The sequence below is a fragment of the Rosa chinensis genome, chromosome 3, assembly GCF_002994745.2.
Source record: "Rosa chinensis cultivar Old Blush chromosome 3, RchiOBHm-V2, whole genome shotgun sequence".
In the NCBI taxonomy this organism is placed as follows: domain Eukaryota; kingdom Viridiplantae; phylum Streptophyta; class Magnoliopsida; order Rosales; family Rosaceae; genus Rosa; species Rosa chinensis.
Window position 1 is genome coordinate 32,097,182 of NC_037090.1, and position 10,808 is coordinate 32,107,989.

The window sequence follows — 10,808 nt, forward strand, 5'->3', positions numbered from 1 at the left end:
TTACTTGTTGATACACATTAATGGTTTGACATATGTGGATTACAGGAGCTTATGTTGTGGTTTTGAAAGTCTGCATTTTTGTTAAAATGTATACTGTTTCTTGCTCTGCATAAGTAACTGTGTTCTGACCATGTTGGAATGGAATTTTGGTTTGAATTGTTGTCTGGCCCGCACTTCAGTAAGTTAAATAGATTATGGCATTTTCTGGTGCAAGTTATCAATGTTAATATGTGTCAGTCCAAGGGGGAGATTGTTAGAATCAAATATGGACTTGTCACACATTAACATTAAGTATATTGATAATTAGCTAAATGTCAAATCTAGTTTAACATGGACACAAACTCAAATCAATACTTGTAACTTAATGAAAGAGTGTATCAATTCATTAAGGTAAGTAATCCAGTTCTTGGTCTGCAAGAAAGACTACAATGAAGTGTTACATTAAGAATCTAACTAGGAAACCTAATCTGATCAGGAATGCTTTAATGGGAAGCTTCTTGAGGGTTAAGTCACCTATATAAATAAGATGAATTGGTCCCTGTTGCCACCGACGATTATTGCATAAGTTCTGTCCATTGAGAACCAAGGTTGGTAAGTAACAGAAGGCCATATTCAGTGACCGAGTTTAGTAGCTACATAAGATGGAATCCATGCCAGTGATTGCTGAAGGTAAGCCTTGATCCCTTTTGTGATTGTTGTGCATATGTTCTGAGCATGTATATGGTTTTACAGAACAACTATTCTTAATGGTAGCCTCTCATTTTGGGCAGCATGAGTGCAAGCTTCCAAGGAAAGGTTCTGGCAGTCCATCAATCTGCAAAGCTGTACGTTCTCTTTCAGCCTCTGCCAACCATGGGTGCGACTTTAAATATATAACTATAGCTCGATAAAGACCATCATCCAAGTGCCTGGCATATTCAGGAATAGTAGCAGCCAAAATTTGATTGGGGTGCTTCAAATTAACATCAGGAGCAACTTCCTCAAGGTATCCATCAATGAGTTTGGCTACCACCGTGACTAGTGTCAAATCAATGTTTTAAAACCCTGAGGTGTACTCCGAGGCGTTTTTGGGAGAGCCTCACTAAAAGCGTAAGCCTTGCCATATAAAAGTATACATATATATATATATATATATATTTATATTTATATACCAATGAGTTTGGCTACCACCGTGACTAGTGTCAAATCAATGTTTCAAAACCCTGACGCGTACTCCGAGGTGTTTTTGGGAGAGCCTCACTAAGGCGTAAGCCTTGCCATATAAAAGTATACATATATATAGGGTTATTATCACAAATGGTACCTGAACTTATCTTCTATTTTATCGATGGTACCTGAACTTCAATTTTGATCACAACCAGTACTCGAACTTTTCGATTTCATTTTAAATGGTACCTAAGGCCACCTTCGGTCACTATTCTGGCCAAAAAAGCTAAATATAAAAAAAAAATAAAAAAAAACAAGTTCAAGGCCAGTCTATTACCAAAAAATCATCATTATATATGATTGCAACCCTTGAAATCATCAAAAATCATCACTATGATTGCCTCCCATGCCGTTTTTAGTCTGAATAGTGACCGGAGGTGGCTCTAGGTACCGTTTAAAATGAAATCGAAAAGTTCGGGTATTGGTTGTGATCAAAATTGAAGTTCAGGTACCATCGATAAGATTGAGGTATAGTTCAGGTATCATTTGTGATAATAACCCCATATATATATACATATATATATATATATAGCACATTAATAATAGAGAAAAAAACTTATTCATTATTATTAATATTGAAAGATTTGTGATGATTATTGTAACGCCCAAGTTGCAGCTCATCAATTTAAGCACGTTACAGTGCCGTGACCGAACACTCGATTTACATCCTAGAGAACTGCTAGGCATTTTGTTTGAAAAGTTTTTTTTGTAAACGCACAACAAAAGCTTTAAAATAATTTTGAGGTGTAAATCTTTGAGTTACTAAAAATCTGTTTCATTCATCCAGAACTTGATTGAAATGCTCACTCGAAAGATACGAACTTCAAAGAATGAGAATTCAACTAAATTTGACACAAGATCGACTAACTTTCAACAAATTTCCTGAATACGAAGTTCAAGAAATAGAATTTAGAATTAAGTCTGGAAGATGGTTTAGCGAACTTGTTCTGCACTCCCAACTCTGTCCGCTACTATCCCATTTCCAGTGCATATATAGTACCTGCATCCACACTGTTGTAGGGGTGAGCTTTCGGCCTTGCTGCTCAATAGGAACTCTACCTCGACTAGATTTGAAACCAATAAATAAATTTTTGAGTCTCTAGTATGAAAACATGCTTAAACCAAAGATTTCAATAAACGACAAACTTTAAAAAAAAAAATGCTTTCTGACTCAAATATCGATGCAAGTTACTCGAATAAACACGTGTGCTAAATCTTACCCGATAGTCGGTCCCGTGGACCCACTACACGACGTTATCTTAATTAATTTGTAAATCAGGTAAGCATAGCGAGAGTGTTCTGCTACCTAACTACACACACGGAGTCAGGTCATCATTGCGATTGCTCACTGTCGAACTGGTGTAGCTAATTAACCCTTCGGAGGTTTTGGGGATCGAACCCAAGGAAGTCAGTGCCACCCTTTGCTCTCAAGCCATCACATTTCTCATATGGTTTGGTTAGTGTGCTTTGCATTTTAACTTAACCATGCCACACAACTTAACATGCATAACTTTGAAACAACTTAACAAAATAAATGCACATATCGAGGAGAGTCCCGAATCCTTGCCTGGATTCCGATGCTTTCTCTCACGTACTTTGAGAGTCGTGAACCTGTTGTTCGTCGGGTAACTGGAGTCCACATTGCGATCGTTAATAGTCTATTGAACAAATATTAAAATTTCGATGATTAATAAATCATCCGACCAGTAGTTGAGCAAGGTTTGACAAACTTTTCCTAGTTTGACTAGGATTGACCACTTTAACCAAGTTTGACCATGCTTGACCAATCACGACTATATTGACAAATAGTCCCGATTACTTGATGCTCACTTGAAATTCGAATATCGACCAATTTCCAAATTTGAATTCAAGATTTCTCTTAGTAAATTAGTCGCATAGTAATTCGATGGATTACTATGGACACCCATAATACCACTTTAGGCCATTCCTTAGGCATTCACAACACTCGACTTTTCCAGACTTCACAACCAACTAATTCCATCCACAATTCAAATATTTCTCAATCCGGTATTTCCATCTGGTCTAAGATGGAAAGTAGGGGATGGCAAATCAATCTCAATCTATAGGGATGCTTGGGTACCGGTACCTCATTCCTTTCGTATCCAATCTCCACCTGGTATTTTCTTCAATTCTTGTGTTTCTACTCTCTTTGGTGCTGATGGTGGTTGGAATTATGATTTGATCATACATAATTTTTGGACTTTGGAGGCTGAAGCAATATTGTCCATTCCTTTATCCATCTCCCCATCCCCGGATGTGTTATGTTGGCACTATACCAAGAATGGCATCTATACAGTAAAGAGTGGATACAAACTAATTGTATAGAAGAGAGATTGGCAAAGTGGGGAGGAGGGCAGCTCTACATCACAAGATAACATCATTTGGAGATGCATTTGGCAATTTAAAATACCGGCTGTAGCTAGAATTTTCTTTTGGCGAGCTTTAAATGACATTTTGCCTTGTGCTTTCAACCTCCACAAGCGACATCTCCTCTCAACTCCTATTTGCCTTGTCTGTTGAAAGTTGTTTAGTAGAAAATGTGAAGACTTTGTTTCACCTTTTCAATTCAGTTGTTTATACATATTGCCCTAGGAAGTGTAATCAGGCAGCACATATGTTAGTTAGGAAAACACTTTTGTTTCCTGCATTTCAAGTTTGGGTAGAGCATGGGCCACAATGACTCTATGATGTACTTGCTTCTTATGTATGCATCTAAGTTGCTTAATAATATGCAATTTTCATTCTCAAAAAAAAAAAAAATTTGATATTACATTCAAACTGTCACTATGAAAACCGATAGACTAAATCAAATGCACCCCTAATTACAACCTTTCATTCAATAATCAATTTCACAAAGAAATCTCATTTACTGAAAAAAAATTTTGAAGGGGAAATGATCATTTACCCAATTTCAACAACAAAATTGCCCACTTGCTCCACTAACAGTGTTTTAACCCCATTTACCCAAAACACTCTAAGGGATTATTTCCCTACTACCCAATTAATTCTTTTTTTTATTCTTTTTATTTATTTTTGAGACTTTTTTGCCCTCTCCTTCTTTCTCACTTAGAGAGAAAAGTCATCCTCCACCTTACTGTGCTCCGGTGACCAGTGGCCGGCCCGGACTCCAGCAACCGGTGACCAGAATCCAGCTACCGTTCACCGGACTGGTGACCGGATTCTGGCATCTGACTTTATTGCCCCCCAGTAATCATATTATTGCCCCCCAATGCTCATATTATTACCTCCCAATAATCATATTATTGCCCTCCAGTAAATTGCATAAACTCCCAAAACCAAAATGAATACACTACATGCACATTTAATCAATTTATATGCATATTATTGCCCCCCAATACTCATATTATTGCCTCCCAATACTCATATTACTTTTATACGTTATCAGCACGCTCAGAGCCAATAGCCAAGAAAATAAACTTTAGTTTTCTAGTTTCTTTCTGTCAAAAAAAAAAAAAAAAATCTGTTTTGGCCGCCGGCCTCACCGCACCCAGCCAAGAGAAATTGATCTCCGCACCCAACAGCAGGACCAGAGCAATTGATATCCGCGCTGCCCTTGAGACCTGATCTCGACCTCAACAACAACTCCTCTGCACCGTTGCCGCACCCAGATCGGATTCGTCAGCCCCCCACCGTCGCAGCACCCAGATCGGCGAAGACGTAGCTGCCCACCCGCCACCTCTCAGCCCCCAGTGCCTAGCGTGCTCTGCCCAGCGCCTCTGCATGCATCGCCGCCGGACACCAGTTCTCCTCCAGATATCAATCTACCCAGCCACTCATCATGCAACACCAATCCCAACACTGGCCGCAAGTCCCAGTGAGAGAGATTGGTCAGAGAGAGAGAGAGAGAGAGATGGGCAGCAGCTGCAGAGAGAGATAGAGGAAAGAGAGTGAACCTGCAATTTTTTAATTAATTGAAGGTTGCAATTGTCATTTAACACTTAATTGGGTAAATTGGGTTAAAAAACTCTTAGTGGAGTAAGCGGGCAATTTTGAAGCTGAAATTGGGTAAGTGGTCACGGCCCCAATTTTGAAACCACGACTCAATCAATTCAAACCAAGACATAACCACCCATTCTGCATATGCAAACAACATCGCATAGCCAACACAATTCCTCAACTTTCAGGGATTAACAATTTTGACTAAACTTTCGAATTTAACTTCAATAAGTTTGATTTGCAGTTTGGGCCTCTACTTCCTCGTAGTAGCTTTATGAAAACCCGATGACGAACTGATATCTAAGCTTCGATTTCCACAACCCATAAATTTTTGGAATCTAACTCCCAATCGAGATTAGGCCTCGTCTACAGAAGAAGTCGAACCAAAAGCCAAGCCAGAACGAACCGAGAAGAGTCAGAAATGTCGTCGGCATTGGTGACAGCGTCGAACCCGAACTAGCCCATAAACCTAAATCAACCAAACTTCATCAATTTCAAAAACTAATTAACTAGAGGGTAGAGCATGACGAGAGGAGTGAGTTTCATATCACATGCAGCTCAGACGGTGGCCGGAGTTGCCGAAATTTGGAGAAGTCACCGGAGAAAACTCAGAGGTTCCGGTCTTTGATTCTCCTCCTTCGTTAAGTGCATGTGTGATCCGAGGTCACAGGGATGTAGGCGACGGAAAGACGAAGAAAAGGCGACCAATCTGCCTGCTAGAGGTGGCTTGACAGCGGAGATACGGCCGGGTCTAGAAACCGGATCGTTGGGTCATGTTTCGGGTCAGAGAGCTTCGATCCTCTCTTGACTCGTCTGGATCGTTCAACGATCGAAGGCCTATTTATAGGCTCCCTCAGTTTATTTTTGGACGGCTATCGAACAGTGGCTGATTAGACGGCCACGATTGCGTCGTGGTAATTTCCTTTTTCTTGAATAATTTTCTAAAATCCTAGAACTTTGGAAAATCACGATAAATAGCTCGGATATTCGAAAAATTCTCTAAAAATTTTCACGAACTCGTCATGTCGTGTACTTTATTATCCAACTATTAAATCGAGGATTTCACTTTGTGAAAATTTCTAAAAATATTATCGAGCATCCTTTATCATTACCGAGATCGATAAATAATTTATCGAACGATCTTAATTTAGCTCGTTAAACTTTTTCGGGGGTCACAATTATTATTGATTGAGAATGGTATACAACTATATATATATTAGTTACATATATGAAATAATTGTATACAAGTTAAAGATAAAAACTAAAATATAGCTGCATAAGATAAAGATGAAAATAAAACTTTTAAACTGTGGATTCAATTGATGAACAATCCTTATCATCAGAAAATAAAGATAAGAACGTTGGTTTAACCATTTAACAGAACTCATAATAAACCAGGCTTCATTTTGTGAAGGAGGGGCCTATGCTCCTTCTTGCTTCTTGCTGCTTCTCATTTTGTTCCCATACCTGTACGCTAATTTCAAGAACCCAACTTTCCTCTCCCATCTATCCATCACCACAGTATACCCCAAGTCATGAAGCCGTCCAGAAGTTGTTTTCTTAGAACAACCCAAGACCATGAGTTTTGAAGTCGGGAAACAGAAGTTTGACAGTAGAGCAGCATATGTGGTTTTACTCAATAAAAAAAAAACAAAACAAAAAAAGGAAAAAACAGCGCAGCGGGTACGCCTTATGTCTGATTTCGACGCCCTCCTAAGTCCGTTTTCTACGCCTTCATGCCTAGGTATCAAAAATCACTCATTTTAACTGCAGATTTTCACCTTAAGACGCTCCTGAGGCGCGCCTTCTAATACATTACTGTCAATGAAGGTGACCCAATCAGCTGGCCATCCTCGACCAAACCTGGAGATGCCCCACCTACAATATGTTCCATGGCAAGGAAGTGGTCTAACATACGTTGTACACAATCGACATTGTAGAGTGTCTCCATGGAATAAGAGAAGTTTGGCATCAAAAGATATTCTAGAGTAGCTTGATCAAGCTGCATACCAATCCTTTTCTCAAAATTTGAGATGCAGGATTAGTTGGCTTGAAGAATCATGGCTGTCCGAACTCCGAAGTAGACTAAATAGGAATTTGGTTGGGACTAGACTCTTCTGCAATGGAAGTAGCCGACCCACCTCTTCAAGTAAGAGCTTCTAGCCTTCTTCGGTGGTGGGGAGCCCAAAGATGCCGGTGCAAGACGGGTACTAGACTCACTAGTTCCTTGACGCCGACTTAGCCCAGGAAGATACTTTTTTGCATAAGAAGTGATGGACCCCGCAATAATCTCTTGTTCGATGCCATGAGATTCCATTACGGAAATCAATCTCTGATATAGAGGCAAGCTTACTGTTGACGCATCCTCATACCACTAATCTGAACTTGATTTTTTGGGTCTTGCTCTTGTACTTATTCCATTCCACAGGAATGCATCACTTTTAGATCCCAATTTCATGCAAGCCATTTTCACAAGGAAATCAGTATCCCAACTTCAAGAACAAAATCTCAAGGTAGCTAAGTTAATCAATTACCTTGAATTTAAGCTGAGAACTCAAATTCACACCAGGAAATGCCCAAACCAGAGCAATTTCATCAACAGAAACAGAGACCTAGAAAGCTATTTCCTTGAAGCCAAAACCAGCCTAAGAAAAAAGCTGAAGAACCAAACACCAAGTCCTCAAAACCAAGTCTTTAAGAACCTTGAAACCGCAGAACAATGCAGCTTTCTTTACTAACTGCCTCCAAAAAGCTGCAAGAAACCACTAAATCTTCTGCCAAAACTGACCTGAACTGTTACCTGTAGATATAATAGACCAAACTAAACTCCTGAATTCCTCCACAAACCCAGTTCTGAATCCTTGAAAAACCTCTGGAACAACTCCATCAAAGCACACCCACCTCTAAAAACAAACCAAAATCTGAAACCCAAAATCCCACAAACCCAGTCCAGCCAAAAAAACCCAACCAAAACAAAAATCCTAATTTACAGAGCAAAGCTTAGGTCAACCTCTTCCTCTACCCCCAAAACAAAACCATAAGAGCAAGTTCACCCGTTGGGTCACCAGGTCACCTACTATTCACTGCATTTTAGTGTATATTTTCATTCTCTGGGTCACGAAATACACTGTGCCCGTGACCCAGGGCACGAAATACACTGTGCTCGTGACCCAGAGGGTGAAATTAACACTAAAAAGTAGTGAATAGTTGGTGATCTGGTGACCCAACGGGTGAACTTGCTCTAAGGAGGAGTGCTATATACACACTCAGTAGCCATGTGGTAGTTTTTATTTATTTATTTATTTTTATCTTGGTAAGTGACTAAAGTAGTCATAATGTTTCTCTCTCCTCATGCACATATTTTCTCTTCCCATTTTAACCTCTGAGTCTAATCTGAATCAAAGCTTCAACCTACTGAAACAACACAAACAACACAGCCAAAATCCTGAATAATACCTAAAGCCAAAATTCTGTTACTCTCGGATCCTCCCGTAACCCGATTCCAGATTAGATTTAATCTCCGACTTAGCATCAGCGCAATGGAAAAAGTTGAAGAGATCTGGAGAAAGTTGAAGGCCCAGCAACACACCCACTGCCACACATTATAACAAAGATCATCTAGCACCAAAAAAGAAAAGAAAGAAGATCGAGATGCATTATTTTTCATTTAAACCCTGCAAGCAATAATCCAGTCTTTCTGAAACCAATACTGCAGAATTAAGTGGGTACTGGTTTCATTTGGGCACATACTATACTAATCACTTGCACTCCCAATTTATCATCTTGATACATATGAATTTGCTAACTACCATCTAAAGCTGAGTTGGGATTTAATTAGAATAGGTATGGTTTCCATGCTACCCAGAAAAGAAAAGAAAAAAAAATGAATATATCAAAAATCAAATCAAATACCAAAATTTTCCAATTAATTCCATTAATCAATCATCAATATTCAACAACTCATTGGAGGAAGATCATAGCCCTTGTCATCCTCCACTGAGTTCATCATCTTCGTGTATTACCTATTCCTCTCTATCTTCTTCGGATTCCTCTGTTGCATCATCTTCAATATCGTAGTTGGTACCACATCTGATTCTTTCTCAGTCTAGATAAACACCTTGCTGGTATGTAAACCTCCCAGGCACAAATATTAGAAACACTAGGCTCATCTAGCCACCAAAGAATGACAAACATGCTCCCAAGTAGGGATCCTGATACCCACATTGGGTGGTATCGAAAGCTCAAATGTCCCTCATTAGAAATAGGGAAATCATGCTCCTCTAAATCCCATACAAATGGGTCATCTCCAACATCCAAAAGAGGTAACTGTTTACTATCAGTCTCCATTATCTTTATCTCATAACGATACTGACTTAGGCATCAGAACGTCGAAGGTCGGCACACTTGGTCTTCTCCTCTGACCTTTGTTTGTCTTGCAGATAAACAAGACTGATAGCGATAGTGACAAGTTACACCATGTGATTCCGCTGGATCAGACCACTCGTCTATATTGCTGAAACACACCTAGTTCATCATCTTGGTTGATTTCCTCTTCCTCTCTATCTCCATCTCAACCTTGATTAGAGACGTTGTTCTTCATCAGAGCGGTGTTTAAAGTCGTAGGAAAGAGGGTGCCTTTGGGCTCGCCAATTGGGACCAGTCCTAGCCCATCAAGCTTCTTGAAGTCCAATCCTACTATTTTGTGATTGTCTCCAAAATATGTTCTAGTGTTTTAATGGGTTTGATGAGAGAGAAGAAGAAAGAGAATTGTTTTCGCAGAAGAGGAGAAATAAAGAAGAAAGAGAATGGAGTGGAAAAAATGACAAAGAAATTTTTTTATTAATTAAGGATTTCTTTTTTGCTGCCACATAACACGTAGCAATAGGGTGTGAGATCCAGACGCAAGGTGAGTGTGTATCTAGCATTCCCCAGACACAAGATGCCACTAATTGTTTTCTGCACAACACCTCTAAACTAACCAAAAATATCCAAAATTAAAACCCATATGAGACACAAGGGACCAAAACCACTGACACCCATTAAAGTAAAAGACCTCCCTCCCCTATTTTAATATCCCTAAAAAACCATGATATAAGTAAAGACCCATTTGCCTAAAACCCTAACAGGGCCATTATTAATGGCAGCTACTCTCGCACTCCTCCAAATCTACCCTCCACAATTTCGTGGGGTCCTTTGGCTTGGGACACACTCATTGCCATTCTAGAACTTGGCTCCATAGACTTTCATAGGTATCTTATAAGCGATCCAATTGAAGACCATGTGTTGTCTACTCATGAGTTACTTGATAAAGCCCTTTATAAAAGCTTCCAATATTCTACTATTTGTTTTTCAGTTTTGCAATTCATAGGTTCAAAAGATCAATTTTCAGATCCTGTAGAGGACCAAAGGATAAATTTCTTGGTGGCCTTGTTAGGTACTTTTGATCAATTCAAGTTGAGCAATGAATTAAGAACAATGAAAACAATATGGGGAATGACTTGTCTTATTCAGAGCAAAGATCATGGCTATATAGCCATTACATAATCCTAACAGAATGAGAAATAGCAGCCCACGTTACGCAAGACCAATGCTACGTGATAAATCAACAAGAAAATAGTCAAAAC

General features: G+C 39.3%; 1 pseudogene; it reads right to left on the minus strand.

The window, feature by feature from the left end:
• LOC112194448 overlaps positions 1–7,651 on the minus strand; it is a 54,411-nt pseudogene extending 46,760 nt beyond the window's left edge.
• Between the last annotated feature and the right edge of the window lie 3,157 nt (positions 7,652–10,808).